Source organism: Canis aureus, chromosome 6 (genome assembly GCF_053574225.1).
Source record: "Canis aureus isolate CA01 chromosome 6, VMU_Caureus_v.1.0, whole genome shotgun sequence".
Taxonomy (NCBI): Eukaryota; Metazoa; Chordata; class Mammalia; order Carnivora; family Canidae; genus Canis; species Canis aureus.
Window position 1 is genome coordinate 67,034,103 of NC_135616.1, and position 19,602 is coordinate 67,053,704.

The following is a 19,602-nucleotide window of genomic DNA, read 5'->3' on the forward strand; positions in this document are numbered from 1 at the left end:
GAGGGAGAGAGAGTGCGTGTGCAGAGAGGGAGGAGTAGAGGGAGAGGGAGAGAAACTTAAGCAGACAGCGTACCTAGCACGAAGCCTGACTCGGGGCTTGATCTCACAACCCTGAGATCACAACCTGAGCCAAAAGCAAGAGTTGGACACCTAACTGTGCCACCTGGGCTCCCCTTACAACTTCTTATAAAATAAGTAAATGCTACTGAACACTTAGTAACTCGAATGTTCTCTGTGTTAACTTAACCAGCAAAGGCTTAGGTTATACAAGGTAATTTCTGATGTGTATCAACCATACATCAGAACTATAAAATAAAACAGTTCAGTAGTTGTTAGACCAAAGAAGAAACATTATTTTTTAGGGGCTCTAAGATACAGCCCACAATGCCAAGTATCTCTAAATGTAGCTTCCAGAGTGTCTTTTGTTATTAAGATACCCCAGGAGGAACATGTTCACACCTGAGCAATATGGTAATGCCACACTCATCCATGTGCACTCTGGACTTGTATAATACTGGTTCTATGACCTATTACTTTAGAGCCTACCTTAGCTCCTGCCTGGTGCAGTGCTTCCCAGGAACTGCTCCCGACCTGGTAAGATACCCATGGCTCTTACATGTCTAGTGCTTGTGAACTTCATTTCTTGAGTCACCTGATCTTACCTATTTCATCCCGCTATCCTCCTACCCCATTCTTTGGATCTCTTTTACTTCTAGCCTGGCTGCCTATACATGTATATATTTTTTCTTTTTTCTTCTTCAGTTTGCCTTATTTATTTATTATTTTTAAAGATTTTATGTATTTATTCATGAGAAACACACAGAGAGAGGCAGAGACACAGGCAGAGGGAGAAACAGGCTCCACGCCGGGAGTCTGATGTGGCACTCGATCCCGGGTCTTCAAGATCAGGCCCTGGGCTGAAGGCGGCACTAAGCCACTGAGCCACCAGGGCTGCCCTGCCTCTTTTATTTAAATTCAATTAGCCAACATATAGTACATCATTAGTTTCAGATGTAGTTTGCAGTAATTCATCAGTTGCGTATAACACTCAGTGCTCATTCCATCCCATGTCCTCCTTAATGCCCATCACCCAGTTACCCCATCCCCCCAACCACTAGCTCACCCCTCGAAGAAACAAAACAGCATTGTGATTCCAACTCTGCTACTTACTGATTCTTGGCAATTTGCTCAACCTGAGCCTCACTTTTCTCATCTGTAAAATAATACGGAACTTCCTGATATGGGAACTATGGAGTTCAAAGGAGACAAAGCATGTGCTTAGAAAAGTGCCTGGCATATAGTAAGGATTCAATAAATGTTAACCATTCTTATTACTATTTAGCTTTCCCAGGATGGCCATGGTCTCAGTCATTTGTTACATCTCTGTTGTTTGGATTGACACATTAATGGATTGCTTTGATAGAATCCTCTCCAGGGCAACCTAGCACTTCCATACCTTTTATACTTATCTTTGTAGGTGAGGCCAGACACAGGATTACTTACAGTAACAGGAGCAACCAGAACATGTTCCTGTTAAGTTCTCATCTACATGTGGAAGGAAGCAGTAGAGGGTAAGTCTAACAATATCACCTCATTATTACCAATGCCAGATTTTGTTAAATCAAGAAGCACACTCTGTGGGGCACCTGGTTGGCTCAGCTGGAAAAGCATGCAAACCGTGATCTCAGGGTTGTGAGTTTGAGCCCCATGTTGAGTGTAGAGATTACTTTAAAAAAATAAAATCTTGTTTTTTTAAAAAAGCACCTTTTGAGAACTTTTTATTATAGGGGTCAAACTCAAGATGATTTAATCTTCATCTTACCAAGAATACAATCTAAGACATTCTCAATATGGATGCATTAAAACACTTTTTCTTTCTTTTCTTTTTCTTTTCTTTTTTTTTTTTTTTTAAGAGAGTGATGGTGGGGAGGGCAAAGAGAGAGAGAGAGACAATCTTAACCAGGCTCTACGCCTGACTTGGGGATCAATCTCTCAACCCTGAAATCATGACCTGAGCTGAAATCAAGAGTTGGACCCTTAACCAACTGAGCCACCCAGGTGCCCATGAAACACTTTTATAGGCAGTCATGTTCATTCCATTTATGAAATTTAAATCTGAATAATAAACCAGAGAACTGGAGAGAAGTATGCTTTCTATAATCCTTCATGGTAGTTGGGAGAAACCTTATACTGAGGTTGGGTCTGGGCATCACAAACTTCTCTCTTTGGAAACTAGCATACTTTCACTCAGGGTCCATTTGTTCACTGTGGAATGGAATGGAAGCCTCTTCATATGTCATTTCCAAGAAAAATATTGACATTGACTATTAAATCATCCATGGTAAGAACAGGGTCTGTGTGGCAGTTTTAAAACATAGCACATTCTGCTACAATCCACCTATTCCTTTTTACTTGAATCCATACAGGCTTCAGCAATAGAGTATGGTGAATTTTGAACAGAGTGGGGACTGTGGTGAGCCAAGAGAGATGCCTATGAGTGCAATATTTAAGGAGACCCTCACTCTCAGTGTGGGCATTAATGTGTGAATGTGTGATTCAAAAATCTTCACATTTTGTGCCCACAGCTGCATCCATCTATGTGCCTTTATGGCAGACCTCTTTGTCTCTGATCATTCGGTTCTTTTCTTTCTACTCTCTTGACCAGACATCACTGCCTGGGAATCTGCATGTATTTTCACACTAGGCCACTTCTCCTACCATACAAACTGGATGGCTAGGTACAGTGCTCACTGCACCACTCACTGTCTTTCAAGGCTACCCTTTAAATATCCACAGCCCAAACCCATTCATAAACCAAGCTAGGACAGGTCTTTCAGCTGATCGTGTGGGATTTCTCAAATGGCCATGGGTTCAACCCAGTGCAACTACTTAGGGAGTGACATGGGGTCTAGGCTATCTAGGCACACAACTGTTTTATGCCTTCAAGTCCTGCTTGGGCTTAATTCTGGATATACTATGGTCAATTTATGATAAACTTTGCTAGGCCAACCTAACTTTATGACTTGGTGAACAGAATCCAGCTCATTAGCAGTTTCAAAGTCATGGTTACTTCATGTCTCAGGGCTAAGGGTCTCATTGCCACAAGGACCTAGTTACACACCTAGCTAGCTATTTCGCAAAGGACACATAATTCTCTGATGTAGCACAAATCTACTCCATGGTTTTAGAAATCTGTGTTGTGATTTTTTTCTAGAGCTTGCCATAAACCCTCACTGCACTAAGGAAAATCCACCAGTGCAACCCATGAACTGAGATCTGGTGAATCATGTGGCTGAAGTAGTAGGGCTGATTGCTGAATGGCCTGGACTTGCTATAGAGCTCTTTTCTGCTCTGGGATCTATTAAGAAATTGGAAGCCTTTGGTGTTACCAGGTATATTACCTAGAGTAACATTTCTAGGTGTGGAATGTGTTGCCTCCAGAACCGAAAGGGGCAGAACCAAAAGTCATGCTTCTTTCTTTTTGGCAGGGGATGCAAGATGCAGTAATTTTTTCTTTTACTATGATTTCATTGACTTTAACTATTCTTTTCCTGCTTTCTCCATAATGGAAAAGTTCCAATGTAATGAATCTGCTACCAGATTGGCCAGCTGGCTGGAAGGTCCAGGTGGCTGATGAGTCCAGGTGGCTGATAGTTCCCCCCTGACCCCCTGCCCAGGCACTCTGTGTAGGTTTTCACTGTTGGCAGGTGAGGCTCTCAAAAGTGGCAGTAGCTGTATCAACCTCAGTGGGAGGAAGTCTATATTGTTGAGTCCATGAGTTGCTTCTATCCCTGTTGCCATGACTACTTGGGACATGAATTCATTAAGCACTGGAGTGTCTGGCTGAGATCCACGGAATAGGTCAACTTATCATCTTGAGTTTTTGATAACCTCTATGCAGTGAGCATATACAAGCAAAACACACATCTTTACTCTGTGCCCACTTCAAGACATCCCTCTTTATATCATTTCCAGTCCTTCTGTCACCAATCTTTCCTTCCTATCCTTTCCAATTCCCTGACCATCAATCCACTATCCCATTTCCAGTCCTGATGGAGTGGTTAACCTAATGTACTTCTTCTGCCCACTGGAACGATTTCCCTTTACTACTGTCTTAACATGCATCTGATTTGGGTTATTATGTTGCAGCTCACCTCTGGTTAATACAGTGTGACCACTTATAAAACTGACCTGAGTTTTTTTCCCCTCAGTCAGTGAATCACAATGAACTCCCACTGGTATCATAGGTATATATTGAGGAAGAGGGGGCAAGGCCACAGGACTAGGTGGTGTAGGAGTCTAAGGCATTGTTCATGCAACTTACTTGTGTCTTTAGAATCTTCTTGAGTCCTATTTTCTATATATTATTTTTACTTGCTGATCAATTGCTGGTGAGCATACTCTCAACCTGCAAGTTGCCAGACCAGATGTCACATAGTTCATAATGGGTAGCTTGCTTTGCATTGATGTCCTGAATGTCTCTGCCAAGGTTCTGTAGCCCTATTTCTTAATAAAATAAAATAAAATAAAATAAAATAAAATAAAATAAAATAAAATAAAATAAAATAAAAGAATTGTTATCTGAAGAAGAGAGCATAGCTTTGTTCCCAAACCCCAGAGGTCTGCATTGTGTTTCTCCTACTAGAACTTGCCAAAAATAAGCATCCCTCTTTGCCACTGATACTTTGAATATGGCTGGACCTGTTAGGTCATATGATCAAAAATTGCTGTAGAACCTCCTCTTGCTTTGGGTACTATTCACAATTGGCAATCTTTGGGTTATTTAGTAGATGGGTTGTGGTAACACATCAAAAATGATACATAGTGCTTTTAAAACCAAAAAAGCCCCTGCATTTCCATGAGGTTTACCTCCTACTCTATGGTATACAGGTATGTAAGTAAGTTATCCATGGTGCTTGCTACTTTCTGCTACTCAGGTCCAATTAGCATGCTACCAATTAACGGAGCATCATAATTTATGTGGAATGTTTAGATGATTAAGGTATCTTTAGCCTAGATTATTGCAGAAAGCAAGAAAGTTCGTGTAGCCCTGAGGCAAATCCTTGCCAGTTGAAAGCAAATGGCTGCTGGTGGGTCTTGTAAATTGATATAGAGTAAAAAAGCTTTCACTGGATCAATAGCTATATTTTAGGAGTTAGGGTCTGAGATGATTTGCCCCAATATAAATATTTTATATATATATATATATAAATATATATAAAAATATATAAATATATATTATATATATATATATATTTGGAAAAACAACTTCAAAAAGTGCCTGATTGACTTATGATAATCTACAATCATTCTCCAAAATTTACCTAACTTCTTCACAGTCCAAAAAGGTGTGTTAAATGACAATGTGAAAGTAATCACAGTCTTGGGATCTTTCAAGTCTGTGATGGTGTTACTAGAGTTGACAATTTCCCTGAGGATGCAATATTGGTTTTCATTTACTATTCTTATTAGAACAGGATGCTCCAGGATGCTTTTCTTAACTGTTTTAACTGTTGCTACTAAAATAGCCATCAGTCCATGGGTCCCAAAGGCAATGTAGTGATTCTATCAGTTGCCTAGCATGCCTATTCTATTATACACTAGGAACTTGGGAAATAACCATATAATGGGTCCATGGACCTGTTGTGCTCACTATGGGGTGGACTTGAGCCAAAACATCATATTTCCTGTGCTCTATAAACCCCTGGTGGACTGGACTACAGTGAGTTTTGGTGTCCTCAGGGGTTAGCATCAAGTTAGAAGGCTATGTTAGTTTCCTACAGTTGCCCATAATAAATTACCACAAACTTGGCAGCTTTAAACAACAGAAATGTATTCTCTCATAGTTTTGGAGACCAGAAGTCAGAAATTAAGGTGTTGGCAGGGCTAACATCTCTCTGAAGGCTCTGAAGGGAGGATCTTTCCTTACCACTTCCAGCTTCTGATGGCTCCTGTTGGCTCCATGAATTCTTTGGCTTGTGGTTGCATAAGTCTGATCTCTGCCTCCATCTTCACATAGCCTTCTTTGCTATGTCTCTGTCTCTTGTAAGGTATTTCAATTGGATTTACGTCCCATGCTAGTCTAGTATGATCCCTATAATTACATCTGCAAAGACACTATTTCCAAATAAGATCACATCCTGAGGTTCCAGGTAAACATGAATTTTGGGGGTCATTAGCCAACCCACTACAGAGTCAGTGTCTAGAAATTCCATAAAAGTATGAGTTTTTCCCTTTTCCCTGTATACAGCCAGTATAGCAAATGAATGCTATTTATACTAGATTATGGGAACTGGCTGATAAAGCATATCAAATTAATTCTGGATCCCAAACACTAACTTACTACTGCCTATATCTAAAGCCCCCTCCCTGAAGGAATTTTTTAAAAAACTAACATTGGGTTGCAGAACTTTCCAGTCTACATAACAGCTGTCATGTAATTGGCTACTTTGGTACTTAAAGGGTACTTAAAGAGTATAGCCATAAAAAAAAGGAGAGCATAATAGTTAAACAATGACAAAAGGCAATGAAAAACAACAGAAACAGAAAATAAGGCAATAGCCCATAGTCCACCAGGCTTTATCATACTCTCCCACCCTCAGCTTCTAATTACTTATTCTTCTATCCTGATCAAAATCTGGATTAAGGAGTGTGCCAGCTGAGTAGATGCCCAGGGCACCAATTAATAAGGAAGCAGTAAAAAAATCAATGGAATACATTGGCTAAATGGTGCAAATTAATGCAGATCTTCACAGGAGAATTTTTGTGTAACTGGTGAAAATGTAATTTGATCATATACTCACCAAACTAGACAGCAATCTCAAATGGAATTTTAAAAATATTTCTGTCCCACTGGAGAAATATTGAACAAGTATCTAAAAGAGTACTTTTAGAAGTACTCTTGGCTGGAAGAGGAGTCAAATTAGTAGACTTCCTGAAAGAGTCACCTCTTTGGTCTATTTTGCCTTTATATCTGTCTTTGTCCCCATCATAGCCTTTAACTGGTTTTCTCTATGTCTCAGCTGTGACCCAAACTCCTCTGAGTTAATCTCTTTTCCGTTTGATGTCTTTTCCAGTTCATAAATACTCTCAGAGAATTTAAAATAGCAGTTCTTGAAATGTGGAATGGCTGAATTGAATTCGCTAGTTTCCCCTCTTTCTCCAGGGGAAGGTGGCAACCCTTTCAGAAGGTAGTCAAGCACTTGGTTAAATTATTTCCCATTGTCTCATGGGACCCAGATAATATGCCTACGAAGATGAGAGGTTTAGAGTGCTTTGTAAAAAGATATCAAGTGGGATTATGGATATGGTGGCTGCTTCTCAAAGCTTTCAGTAATGTCTTACAGAAGCAAACTTCTTTATCTATACAATGGAATACTATTCAGCCATAAAATACTAATACTAATTCTAATTCTAATTCTAATTCTAATTCTAATACTAGTCAGGTATAAAAAAGAAGGAAATCTTGCCACTTTCAACAACATGGATGAAACTTGAGACATTTGCTAAGTGAAATAAGTCAAACAGAGAAAGATGAATACTGTATGATTTCACTCACATGTGGAACCTAAAAAAACAAAAACAAAAGCTCATAGAAAAAAGATCAGATTTGTGGTTACCAGAGGTCAAGGAAATTGACTGAAGGTGGTCAAAAGGTACAAACTTCCAGTTATAAGGTAAGTAAGTGGGGCACCTATGTGGCTCAGTGGTTGAGCATCTCAGGTTGTGATCCCGGGGTCCTGGGACTGAGTCCTGCATCAGGCTCCCTAAAGGGAGCCTGCTTCTCCCTCTGCCTGTCTCTGTGTCTCTTATGAGTAAATAAACAAACAAACAAACAAACAAATAAATAAAATCTTTAAAAAGAAATAAGGTAAGTAAGTATGGAGGATGGATGCAATGTACACCATGATGACTGATTAACATGCTATATCCTATACTTGAAACTTGCTGAGAGAATAGATCCTAAAAGTTCTTTCACAAGGGAAAACATTTTTTTCTAACTATATAAGGTTATGGATGTTAGCTCAAACTTATTGTCATAATCATTTCACACTGTGTGTCAAGTTATTGTGCTGTATACCTTAAATTTATGCTATATGCCAATTAAATCTTAATAAAACTAAAAATTTTTTTTTTCTATTTTACATGGCCCATTTGAATAAAACAAAAGGAAAAAATAGCTTTATTAAAGAGCAGTCCTGGGCAGCCCGGGTGGCTCAGCAGTTTACCATCGCCTTCGGCCTGGGACGTGATCCTGAAGACCCGGGATTGAGTCCTACATCAGGCTCCCTGCATGAAGCCTGCTTCTCCCTCTGCCTGTGTCTCTGCCTCTCTCTCTCTTTCATGAATAAATAAGTAAAATCTTAAAAAATAAATAAATAAAGAGCAGTCCTTTCCAAAAGGGCAAAAAAATCACTTGCAGAATTGCCAAAGTGAAATTTTCTGATCCAATCTAAAGTTAATGTGAACTAAGCCAGGGATGCTGGACACAGAGGAAAGTTAAGACTGGCCTGGCTGGAGCCAGAGTAATGAGAAGAACATGGTCCCTAAGCCACTACTAGATAGACGGGAGCAGCTATGCAACATAGTGCCCAGACTGTTAGAACATATGGAAGGGTGGTGGAAGCAGTTCACCCTAGGTGCAGACAGGAAAGGGGTGCATGATCTGTAGAGATTTTTTTAAGGTTTATTTTTTATTTTATTTTTTTAAAGATTTTATTTATTTATCCATGGGACACACACACACACACACACACACACACACACAGAGAGAGACACAGGCAGAGAGAGAAGCAGGCTCCATGCAGGGAGCCTGATGGGACTCCATCGCGGGACTCCAGCATCACGCCCTGGGCCAATGGCAGGCGCTAAACCGCTGAGCCACCCAGGGATCCCCTGTAAGGAAGTGTTTTAAAAGATTTTATTTATTTATTTATGAGAGATACACAGAGAGAGGCATAGACACAGGCAGAGGGAGAAGCAGGCTCCTCGCAGGGCGCCTGATGAGGAACTTGATCCCAGGACCCCAGGATCACGCCCTGAGCCAAAGGCAGATACTCAACCACTGAGCCACCCAGGCCTCCCGATCAGCAGAGAATTTAAAACACTAATAAAATCTGTACTGGTTTGGCACCAGGAGCTCATTTCTGCTGAAGTTCACATTTTTAACCCTGTTCCTGCCCTTAAAAAGTGGATTTGAAATTAACTAGGATAGCGTAGTGATTGTGCGAGTAGAAAAAGAACTTGAGTGACTTCAATTCAATTATTCTATGTGACCTTTGGGAGTGTTTATTTGTGCTAAAAATTGAAAATAGTGAAACAGAGACTGAACAGCAATGTGTAATACTATTGTTGGCAAGTAGAAATTTTCATTCATATGTGAACCATTTTACTGATTTTTTTCATTTTACTGATTTCAAGTAATATTTTTAAAATTGAAATGTATTTTCCTTTCTTGGTTGTTAATTATTTTAAAACTGAAGAATGAACCAAGAAAATAAAATATCACATTTGTGTTATTTAATAGTTGCCTAAAGGGAACCTTTTATAAACATTTCCATTTTATTAATATTTACTTATTAGTTACTGGACAATTATGTACATATTACTATATTACTATATCAGACTATAACCAAAGGATCAAAGCTCAGACTGCTAGGTAGATATAAACACTATTGAATAAATATTATACCTTTTTTTAGTATTGTATTATTGATTTTATTTTTATTTTATCCTTTCTACTGCCACAATTATGTATATGACGTGCAATAAAAGAAAATTCATTGCCTGCAATTCTAATTCTACTCTGACCATTGTTACTATTTGTTTCATTTCATAAAAATTATCAAAAATAATTTCATTGTTTAAGGTGCAGGGTGTTTATTTTTTTTTAATTTATTTGTTTATGATAGTCACACAGAGAGAGAGAGAGAGAGAGGCACAGACATAGGCAGAGGGAGAAGCAGGCTCCATGCACCGGGAGCCCGACGTGGGATTCGATCCCGGGTCTCCAGGATCGCACCCTGGGCCAAAGGCAGGCGCTAAACCGCTGCGCCACCCAGGGATCCCAAGGTGCAGGGTGTTTAAAATGACCTCTTCTGGGCATCAAATGAGTGAGTAATATGGACATTCAGTGATGACTACATGGGGGTTTTAGTATACTGTCTCCTCTCTGTCTCTTTCTATCTCTGTCTCCCAGCATCTATCTATCCATCCATATAAAGTTTTCCATAATAAAAGACAAAAAAATATATAGGTACTGAATGCAAATTGTCAAGGGTGATATCGGGAGGGATGAGAGGGTCAAGGTTATAAAGGTAGCCATTGTGGGATGAAACAGTAAGTGGATATTGGACTTGAGTAAATTCCTGGCATCATTCAATGTGTCTCCTTAAGTATAGCGAGTATAAAGTTAGATACAGGGGATCCCTGGGAGGCTCAGCAGTTTGGTGCCTGCCTTCGGCCCAGGGCATGATCCTGGAGTCCCGGGATCAAGTCCCACATCGGGCTCCTTGCATGGAGCCTGCTTCTCCCTCTGCCTGTGTCTCTGCCCTCTCCCTCTCTCTCTCTGTATCTCTCATGAATAAATAAATACAATCTTTAATAAACAAACAAACAAACAAACATTCAAAGGTTCAGGGAGGCAACAGACTCAGGCAAATTCATCATCACTACAACTTTTAAAATGACCAAAGTAGGGGCACCTGGGTGGCTCAGTTAATCATCTGCCTTCGGCTTGGGTCATGATTTCAGAGGTCTGGGATGGAGCCTCATGCCCATCTGTCAGGCTCCGTGCTCCACAGGGAGCCTACTTCTCCCTCTCCCTCTGTCTACTGCTCCCCCTGCTTGTGCTCACACTGTCTCTGTCAAATAATAAATAAAATCTTTAAAAAAAATAAAATGAAAAAAATAATCTTTAAAAAGGAGGTGAGGCACTTGGGTAGCTCAGTTAAGTGCCTGACTCTTGATTTTTGGCTCAGGTCATGATCTCAAAGTTGTGAGAGCGAGTCCCACATCTGGCTCTGGGCTCAGTGGAGAGTATGCTTGAGATTCTCTCTCTCCCTCTCCCTCTCCCTCTGCCCCTCTCCCTGCTCTCTCTCTCTCTCTAAATCTTTAAAAAATTAAATGAAATTACAAAAGCAGCTCTCAGATTTTTGTTACTATTGTGCATATCCCTTGGGATTCTGGGGACCCCAGAATGAAAGAATCTGGGGTAGATAACATATTATTGTTTTCCCTTGTGGGCTACATGGAAGAAGTTAATTTGGGTAAAGGGAGTAGCAGTAATTGAGGCCCACTAATAAAATAACATCAGGAACTAAAGAGTTCTGGTGGCAAATGATATTCCTCTGGTGTCTGCTTCCATTAAGATCCTTTGTAATCACAGAAGTCATCAAATCCCAGTAAAGTAGAATTCCTGGAATCCTAAAATGAAGAACGATGGACCCAGAACCGTAGAGCCCAAGGTGGAGGCTGGTCTAAGTGACGGGGAGGATTTCTGCTTCCTGCTTCCTGCTTCCTTCTTTCCTCCCCATGCAATCATGCCATGTGTCATAACTTCCATGAACTTGCATTTGTAAGGCTCTTTACTAATTCAGATCTGTACAAGTGCAGTTGTTTAGTTGTGTTGAGAAAATAAGCTATTTGAAAATGGAATTCAGTTTAATGGATTTCTGAGTTGCTTTTTAGAACTAATTTTTTAACGTTACCTTTTTTGACTTCATGGTAATTTCTGTGTCACCCCCAGTGGAAGGTGGTTGAGTATAACCTTGACTGTAAGTGAGGGTGATGATGAGGGGAAGTAAAATCCCATCATAGCCCAGCAAACTCCTTAGAACAGAATGGCAGCTATTTGTGTTCTAATGGTAGTTGGTTAGGCCTTCGCATGAGGATCTCACCCTAACCACCTTTTCTCTGCAAGGCACTGGCTTCCAACTTACTGTATCAACTTTGCCCTGCATCTCTTTATCTTTTCCCTCTCTTTCCTATATTCCCACCACTTAGCCCTCTTGCATTGAATCATAGAACTTCAGAGGCTAGCAAGGCTTTACAGCTAATTTAATCCAACCCTCTCGTTTAACAGATGAGGAAACGGGAGTCCCATAGGTTGGGCAATTGGCCTATGATTTATCAGCCAGGCTATGACAGAGCTTTGCCTAAAAATGAGGTTTTCCTTCTCATCTAGGACTCTTGCACAAAACTATGCTGTTGCCATGGTTCTGGAGCTAGCAGTCAGACGTATGAGGTACTTATGGATGGATGAATGCACAGCATCAAACAATAGCTCTCTCGATAAAAAGAAAACCTGGCTGGTGATTGAAACCTCTGAGCCACAAGCAGCGAAAGAAGTAAAAGGCTCCACAGCCTGCTGCCCTGCCTCAGGGCGGACCAGTGCAGGAGATGTGGAAAGTGGGTGGGCAGAGACTTGGGTGAGGCCCTGGCTCCACTGTGTCCCAGATGGATCATGCGGGAAGCCCTTTGGTTGCATGACACTGTTGTAGGCACCCTGTGGATTTTACATCACCCAAAGCTATAAATGGTTTTGCATTAAAAAAAAAAAAAATTACAGGTCTCCCACAGCCCACAAAAATATGCTCCACCCAAAAAGAAGCCCATAATTTGACTGCATCCAGCTGGGTTAAACAAAATCGGAGCCAAGGTTGCTCTGTATTGTCCTGAGAGGTGGCCTAGCATTAGCAAGAATGAAAGAAATGTAAAATTACTCACAATGGGCTGGATTTTTCTCCATAGGGAAAGCTCTAATAGTTACACAGCAAGACCTTGGCGTCAGCCAGGTAAGGTCTACTAGCTGCATGAAAATCACTTTCAAGCTATTATTTATAATTTTATAGCATCTCACATTTGCAAATTGCCTAGCGATGAATTGAGGCAATTTCTTTTAGCAATTCTGAGTGGGAGGTTTAGGATTTTAACTCTTCTTTTACTAAGGCACAAAGATATTGAGACAAATACATGCCTGGACAGTCTTTGTTGGCCATGGCCTGTAGTCTGTGACTTGACCCATTTTAAGATGACCAAATGTTCCAATTTGCCTGGGATGGAGAGGTTTCCTGGGATGTGGGACTTTCAGTGCTAAAACCAGGACAGCCCCAGGCAAACCAAGACAGTTGGTCACTCTATCTCACTGAATGATGTTGCCTGTGCCTGACGCTAATTCCTGGCCATTTCACTCTGCATGTCTTAAGTGAATATGGCTCTATTTCTTTTGAATCCTAATCTGTTTTACTTGCTGTCGTTCAGAGAGCAGAGCCTGAAAGCAGTTTTTGCTGCCTTCTCATGTTAGAATATCTTAAAATAGTATTTAATAGCTAATTGCTCCATTTAGGGAATTCAGATGCCTACCACTGACCTCTGACATGTTTTTGGTATTGTGTGTCCAAAAGGTAAAGCAAAACACAGTCAAGGGAATATGATTTCATGTTTAAATTAAATAATTTGGGGATTCCCAGGTGGCTCAGCTGGTTAAGCACCTGCCTTCAGCTCAGGTCATGATCCTGGGGTCCTAAGATCAAGCCCAGAGTCAGGCTCCCTGCTCAGCAAGGAGTCTGCTTCTCCCTCTTCCCCTCCCCCAACCCCACTCATATTCTCTCTCTCTCTCTCTCAAATAAATTAAAATATTTTTTAAAAATAAATTAAGTAGTCTAACTTGGATGCCATTCTGTTTCCCTACACACACAAGTCACACTTTATTTATTTATTTTTTCCAGTTTTTTCTTTTTCTTTTTTTACATTAAAAATTTTTTTTCATTTTTTAAAATTTAAATTCAATTTGCCAACATATAATATAACACCCAGTGCTCATCCATCCCATCAAGTGCCCTCCTCAGCGCCCATCACCCACTTACCCCATCTGCCCACCCACCTCCTTTGTTTGTTTCCCAGAGTTAGGAGTCTCTCATGTTTTGTCTCTCTCTCTAATTTTTCCCACTCTGAAAAAAAAAACCAAAAACAAATTTTCCCACTCCGTTAAAAGTCACACTTTTATACTTGGGATATTTTCTTTGACAGGAAAATATTTAAACTTCTACAAATTAGGGGGCCACTGGGATAGATAGAAGGAAACCGTTTACCTCTGGTTAAGGAACACTGAGTAAAAATCAGTCCCAACTAGAATCATAGACTATTTCATCACAGGGGAAGACAATAAGGGCCATGCACGCCAACATTATTATTAGTAAGATGTCATAAATTGGATAAAGCTTTCATTAGCATTATAAGATCAAAAATCCAGAGAAGTCTAAGTGAGGCAATATAACCATTGGCAGGGCCTATTGGAGTGAAGTGTCAGGAGACAGGTCAGAGGGCAAGCAGGCCCCAAACAAATCCCAACTAAGAGTCTCAAATGCAGATTAGCCTTTATCTGCAAAGTTCTGTTTCTATCTCAATCCATTGCCTGCCCGCCCCGCCCCCAACCCCCCCCCCCCCCCCCCCCCCCCCCCCCCCGCGGCCATGGTGGGAGATAGCAAGACCTATTTAAAGAAGGTTGGGGAAGCATAGAGAGTGCAGAGAAGGAATCATACAGACTCAGAACTGGATTGAGGGTCAGGGCAGACAGACAGCTGCCTTAGGTGTCAGTTTCTAAAGAGTACTTTCAAAAATAAAGTAGAAATGTGGTGCCAAATAAGCTCGACACAAGATTCCACATATAACTGGTAAAATGTCAAAGTGGCCTCCCTTCAGTGCTGTAGACCGTGTCTTCCAGTGACAGTAAAATGGCACTCTTCCCCCACGTCACACCCTCACCACCACTCCATCAACTTGAAAGGCACCCAAGTCTTAACCCATCTGGGAATCCGATTTCTTGCTCTGCCCTAGAGAAAAGCCTAGGGTATTTTTCATGCCAACCACTGCTGAACCAGGTTGGTCCTGGAGAAATTATTATTCCCCAAAGCATGCAGTTGTAAATGGTAGGGATTAACACTGTGGCCCTGAGGTAGTTACTTTAAAAAGTGATGACAGTCTATCCTCTTTAAGGATCTTTATGTCTTAGTACAGAGCCAGAACATCAGCCCCAAATCCTTCTTTTGTTTTTCTGAGTTTGTCTTTTGGGACACTGTGTCCTTAGGTGAATTGGTTCATCCTGACCTCAGCAGGTCCAAAAGTATTGTCTGAGGCCTGGCTTTGATAAACCAACCACAGGAGCTTCCATTGCCTTGGAACCTTTGACTATGCTTTAGTTAGCATATGGCCTAGGCAGGAAGGCCCTCGGGTTATAGCTACTCTCTGGGCACCAAGAGTGTGAACTGACCTCAGAGCCAGGGATCCACTGGACCATCCATTCAAACTAACAAGGACATCAATGAAGAGTAGACAGCTCTGCTGGATTGTGCTGTGCCGGCATTTGACAGCCCTGTTTGGTCCACTTGGGTTATTTGCCTACCTTTGAATTAATGACAATGATTAGAATGATGACATCTTTGGACTGGTCAACTTGGTTGGGCGTATTTCCCAGTGACGCCAGATGAGGGATGGGGCATGGTGATGGGCAGCCTCAGTAGGACTTGATGTGGTAGGGAGGTGTAAGTCCCCAAAGAAATGAAGAAGTATGTTATTAAGACAAAAGGACAACTGCCATTTCTGGGTGAGGTCCTATTTTTTTTAATACTCTCTCATGGCCTACACAGGATCAGCGTTTTTACAAGATTCCTACTTTTGGCAGGAAGTGGAAGATCCACAATGAGATGGTCTATTTTCCCCTGACTGCAGGTAAAGGATGAACATGATTTTACTACAATCCATTTGAAACATTATTAAAGTGCTGGTGGGAATACAACCCAGCTTTTCTTTAAAGATATAGTTGAGTCAGAAAAATAATATAATGGATATATTTTAATAGAAAGGAAACAAAACTCCCCTATACTTCCCCAAATCAGATGAATGGAAAAGTCATCTGAGGAAAATGGTGGCCTTCCCTCAGCAAAAAGCTTGCTCCAGGGGGCCAGGTGCAGGCACTCCATCATTAGCTCTTACCAAGCCGCAGGGTGGGAAGAGGCAAATACGGTATCCCCTCTCCCTCTCCCTGCCTCCATCTGTCTGTCTCTCCATTTCAGAAATTCAAGAACCGAGACTTGAAAAAGTGGCACGCAAGGAGTGTCCTTGGTGGCTGTGGATATGCTCAGCACCTGACATTTTTTCTGAACAGAGCCTGGGAGAGAAGGGACATCACTGACGCCTGATTCACATATGGAAATGTAGGTCCTCTTGCACGGGCTCCTTTAGCCTCCACTGGAGTATTTTCTGAGAATGGGCCAGGCTGTGCCCTCTCCATCTGCTTCCATTTGTCCAGGAGACTCAGGTAAGTGGTGCTTAGCAAGGTGGCAAAGCAGGCGATTGAAGTTTGTCTTCATTCTCCCGGTACCCAGGGCCCTCTGTGGTCCGCTAGTTTTCAACAGCAGGAGAGGGAAGGATGTGATCTTGGTCCTTTTGCATTAGGATAAAGGAGCTGCCCTCAAAACCAAAGAATGGTAACGCTTCATTCTTGACTCTAAATAGGAAAGATCTTGCCCCTTTGGAATAGAATTTTAGGAAAATAGAAACAGAGGGTACCTGGGTGGCTCAGTCTTTGTTAAGCGTCTGCCTTTGGCTCCGGTCATGAAGTTGGGGTCCTAGGATCAAGCCCTGCCTTAGGGCTCCCTGCTCCTCCAAGAGCCAGCTTCTCCCTCTGCCTCTTCGTCTGCTTGTGCACTTTCTCTCTCTGTCAAATAAATAAATAAAAATTTTTTAAAAAAGGAAAGAGAACCAGAGACAGCTCTTCCCCAGCCTCCCAGAATCACACCATGACTGTTTCTGCAAGATTAAGAGATTCTTGACATTTGGGGGCACTGGGTGCTAGGGAAAGTGGTAATTTCTATTTTTTTTTACTCCCTACAAGTTTTCTGTGTCTAGTAGAAGCAGTAGCCAGGGACCACTCTAATCTAGTTCCATTGGAAATAGGCTGGCTTATTCCAAGGAGAGGCTGGGGGCAAAAGGGTCTGGATGCCGCCACACAAGCAGAGGTGGTGCCCTCCAGTCACTGTTGGATTTCTCTCCTCTTTCCCCAGTCCTCGCCACGGTGCTGGTCTCACCTTACTATGCTTCTCTCTCCCAAGGCTCCAGCGGCCCAGAAATCAAGCTCACCTAAACCTCTGACTGCTGCCAACCCCAGTACTTTCCCCTTGGGTCTAGGTTTCAATCATCCATCCTTGCAACCATTACTATCAGCTGTTTGATTGGTGGTTATTTGCTGAAGTACTTTTTAATTAATTTATTTGTTTTAAATTAATCTCTACACCCAACATGGTGCTCAAAGAGTCACACGCTCTGCTGGCTGAGCCAATCAGGCAACCCTATTTGTCAAAGTACTTGAAAGCAAATACCAGACATCATATTATTTCACCTCTGGATCTCTCAAAATATTGACTTAAAAAAAAAAACAAAAACAAACCCATAACCACAATGCTATTATCACACCTACTAAAATTAACAACACTACTTTGGTATCATGCATTCCTGTCTGTAATTAAATTTCCCTTATTGTCTCTCAAGCATCTTTTTACAGCTGGTTTATTTAATCAGGACCCAAACAAGGTCTTCATATTACACTTGCTTATCATTTAAGCATTTAAAATTAATTTCCATGTCCCTGAATAGTTTTGTTTTGAGCTTATTTTTAAAAAGCCACCAAATAGCATACCTTGTCCTATCCAATTATAATGCTTAGGGGGTTTTATTGCTATTGTTGTTCAGTTTTTTTGTTTGTTTGTTTCAAAGGAGATGAGACCTGGCCATGCGGGGAGGGGCATTAAGATACTGGCATCTGAGGAGGCAAATGGCACTGCAGATTCATCTGCAGACCAGAGACAAAAATAATAATTAGAGCGAGACGTACTCAATGCTTACTCTTTGCCAGCCATTGTTCTACGTGCTTTACATGTAATTATCTCATTTTTAAAAGATAACTGCATTCAGAGATTTTGAGGTGCTGATGGAACAGGAAGAGAGCACTGCCTTGTTTGGTTGGGGGAAGGTTACTCAGTGGGTCACAGAGCTTGTGAGTGTGTCATGTGAGGGAGCATAGATGGGTGTAGACACTCTGGGGACTAGCTGAATGTTCTTCTCTACCTCCAAATATGAAGTAATGTAAAGAGAATGTTTCTGCTGCCACAGACATTTGAGGGGGGGTCTCAGGAGGGGAGTAGGGTACTAGTGACCCTTTAATCCCTGGTCCTGGATGGATCTATTTCTTTCTCTCTCCCATCCCCACCCCGTGTCTTAAGTCATAGTGCGTGGTCACCAAATGCCACGTCGCTGGCGGCAGCCTCGCTGAGTCATCACCAGTAATGGTGGCAGAAGGCTGGCTGGAATTACTTCGCCTGGGGAGGCTTTCTCAATGCTCCTGCGAGTAAGTGGGATTAGGATTCATTGACTGTAATGATTTTGGTTCTTATTCCTGAAAAGGGACCACAGGCCATGTTGCAAAACTTGGAGGGCCCTGTGTTGTTCAGTGCTGCTTTCTATCATCAAAGAGTCCAGAGTCTGATCTTGAAAAAAAAGGAGCATACGGTGCAGCTAGAGCCGCTCCTATGGACTCCAGGTAGAAACACCATGGGAAGGCCTAAGCAGAGAGAGACGTCTAGGCTTGAGGTAAGTCAGTCAAAGGGATGCTGTGCAAATGAAGTCAGGGACAGGCTAAGTTTGATGCTGGGGAAAGATGTGGCTGGACGCTGGAATCTAGTCCATGAAACCAGAGTCCAGGTGAGGTAGTCCAAGTTCAGGGCCTGCTTAAAGGAGAATCCCAGGGTCTGTTCAAGAACTACGCTGGCAGATGTCCAGCGAAGGCCGAAAAACAGGGTGGCACCCATCAGCATAGGATAATTCCTCTGAGTAGAATTCTCTTCCACCTGGCCTGGAAATACCGGACCCGACACAACAGCAGGCCTGTATCTGCCCTAAAGGCACCGCTCTCTGCACCTAGATCCGCCCCAGGGGCCGGCAATCCTGGACCTTTCCCAGCTCACCTCTTGCTCTAACCGTCTACACGGAGCTGAACATTGCTTTGTGGCAGGTGGGTGAGTAAAAGGGAAAAATTGCTTCTCTGGGGCAGTCCTCGGTTATTTTTATGAGCTAGGACATAAAACAAGGGGGTCATGTTCGCAAAATATTTGGGTGTGATTTCCACCACGTATTGCAGCCCTAGGTAGTCTATTCATGTGAACCTTTGAGAAAATACATGTTTAAGACCCTAAACGTCATGATCTTATTTTCTGCCTTAGGGACACACATCTATATAGAGATCCACAACCAAAATAAATAGGAATTTAAATCAAACAGGCTTGCACACCTAATGACCCCCTTCAGTGGTGAAAATGTTTAATGATAGTTTAGTTTATGGAAACCCCGGCGACCAGGTTCCAAACAGTCTCAGCTGGGAAACCCAAGTCTTTTTCTTTTGGAAATTCTCAATGATATGTTTTCAAAGCAGCTGATAAAACAGTTAATTATAGTGAGGTGTTTGGCTCCTTTATAACATACACTTTCTCTTAGTCTATGATTGGAGCTTCTTGTCATGTACCCTGAACTAATGCTACCATATATTTTTTTCCC

General features: G+C 41.7%; 1 long non-coding RNA gene across 1 annotated transcript in view; it reads left to right on the top strand.

The window, feature by feature from the left end:
- LOC144315246 (uncharacterized) overlaps positions 1–16,710 on the top strand; it is a 32,595-nt gene extending 15,885 nt beyond the window's left edge. Inside the window, exons 2-4 of the long non-coding RNA XR_013380993.1 lie at positions 1,478–1,571; positions 15,645–15,726; positions 16,071–16,710. This is a non-coding gene — a long non-coding RNA (uncharacterized LOC144315246). The remainder of the gene's footprint in view (positions 1–1,477; positions 1,572–15,644; positions 15,727–16,070) is intronic.
- The last annotated feature ends 2,892 nt before the right edge of the window (positions 16,711–19,602 follow it).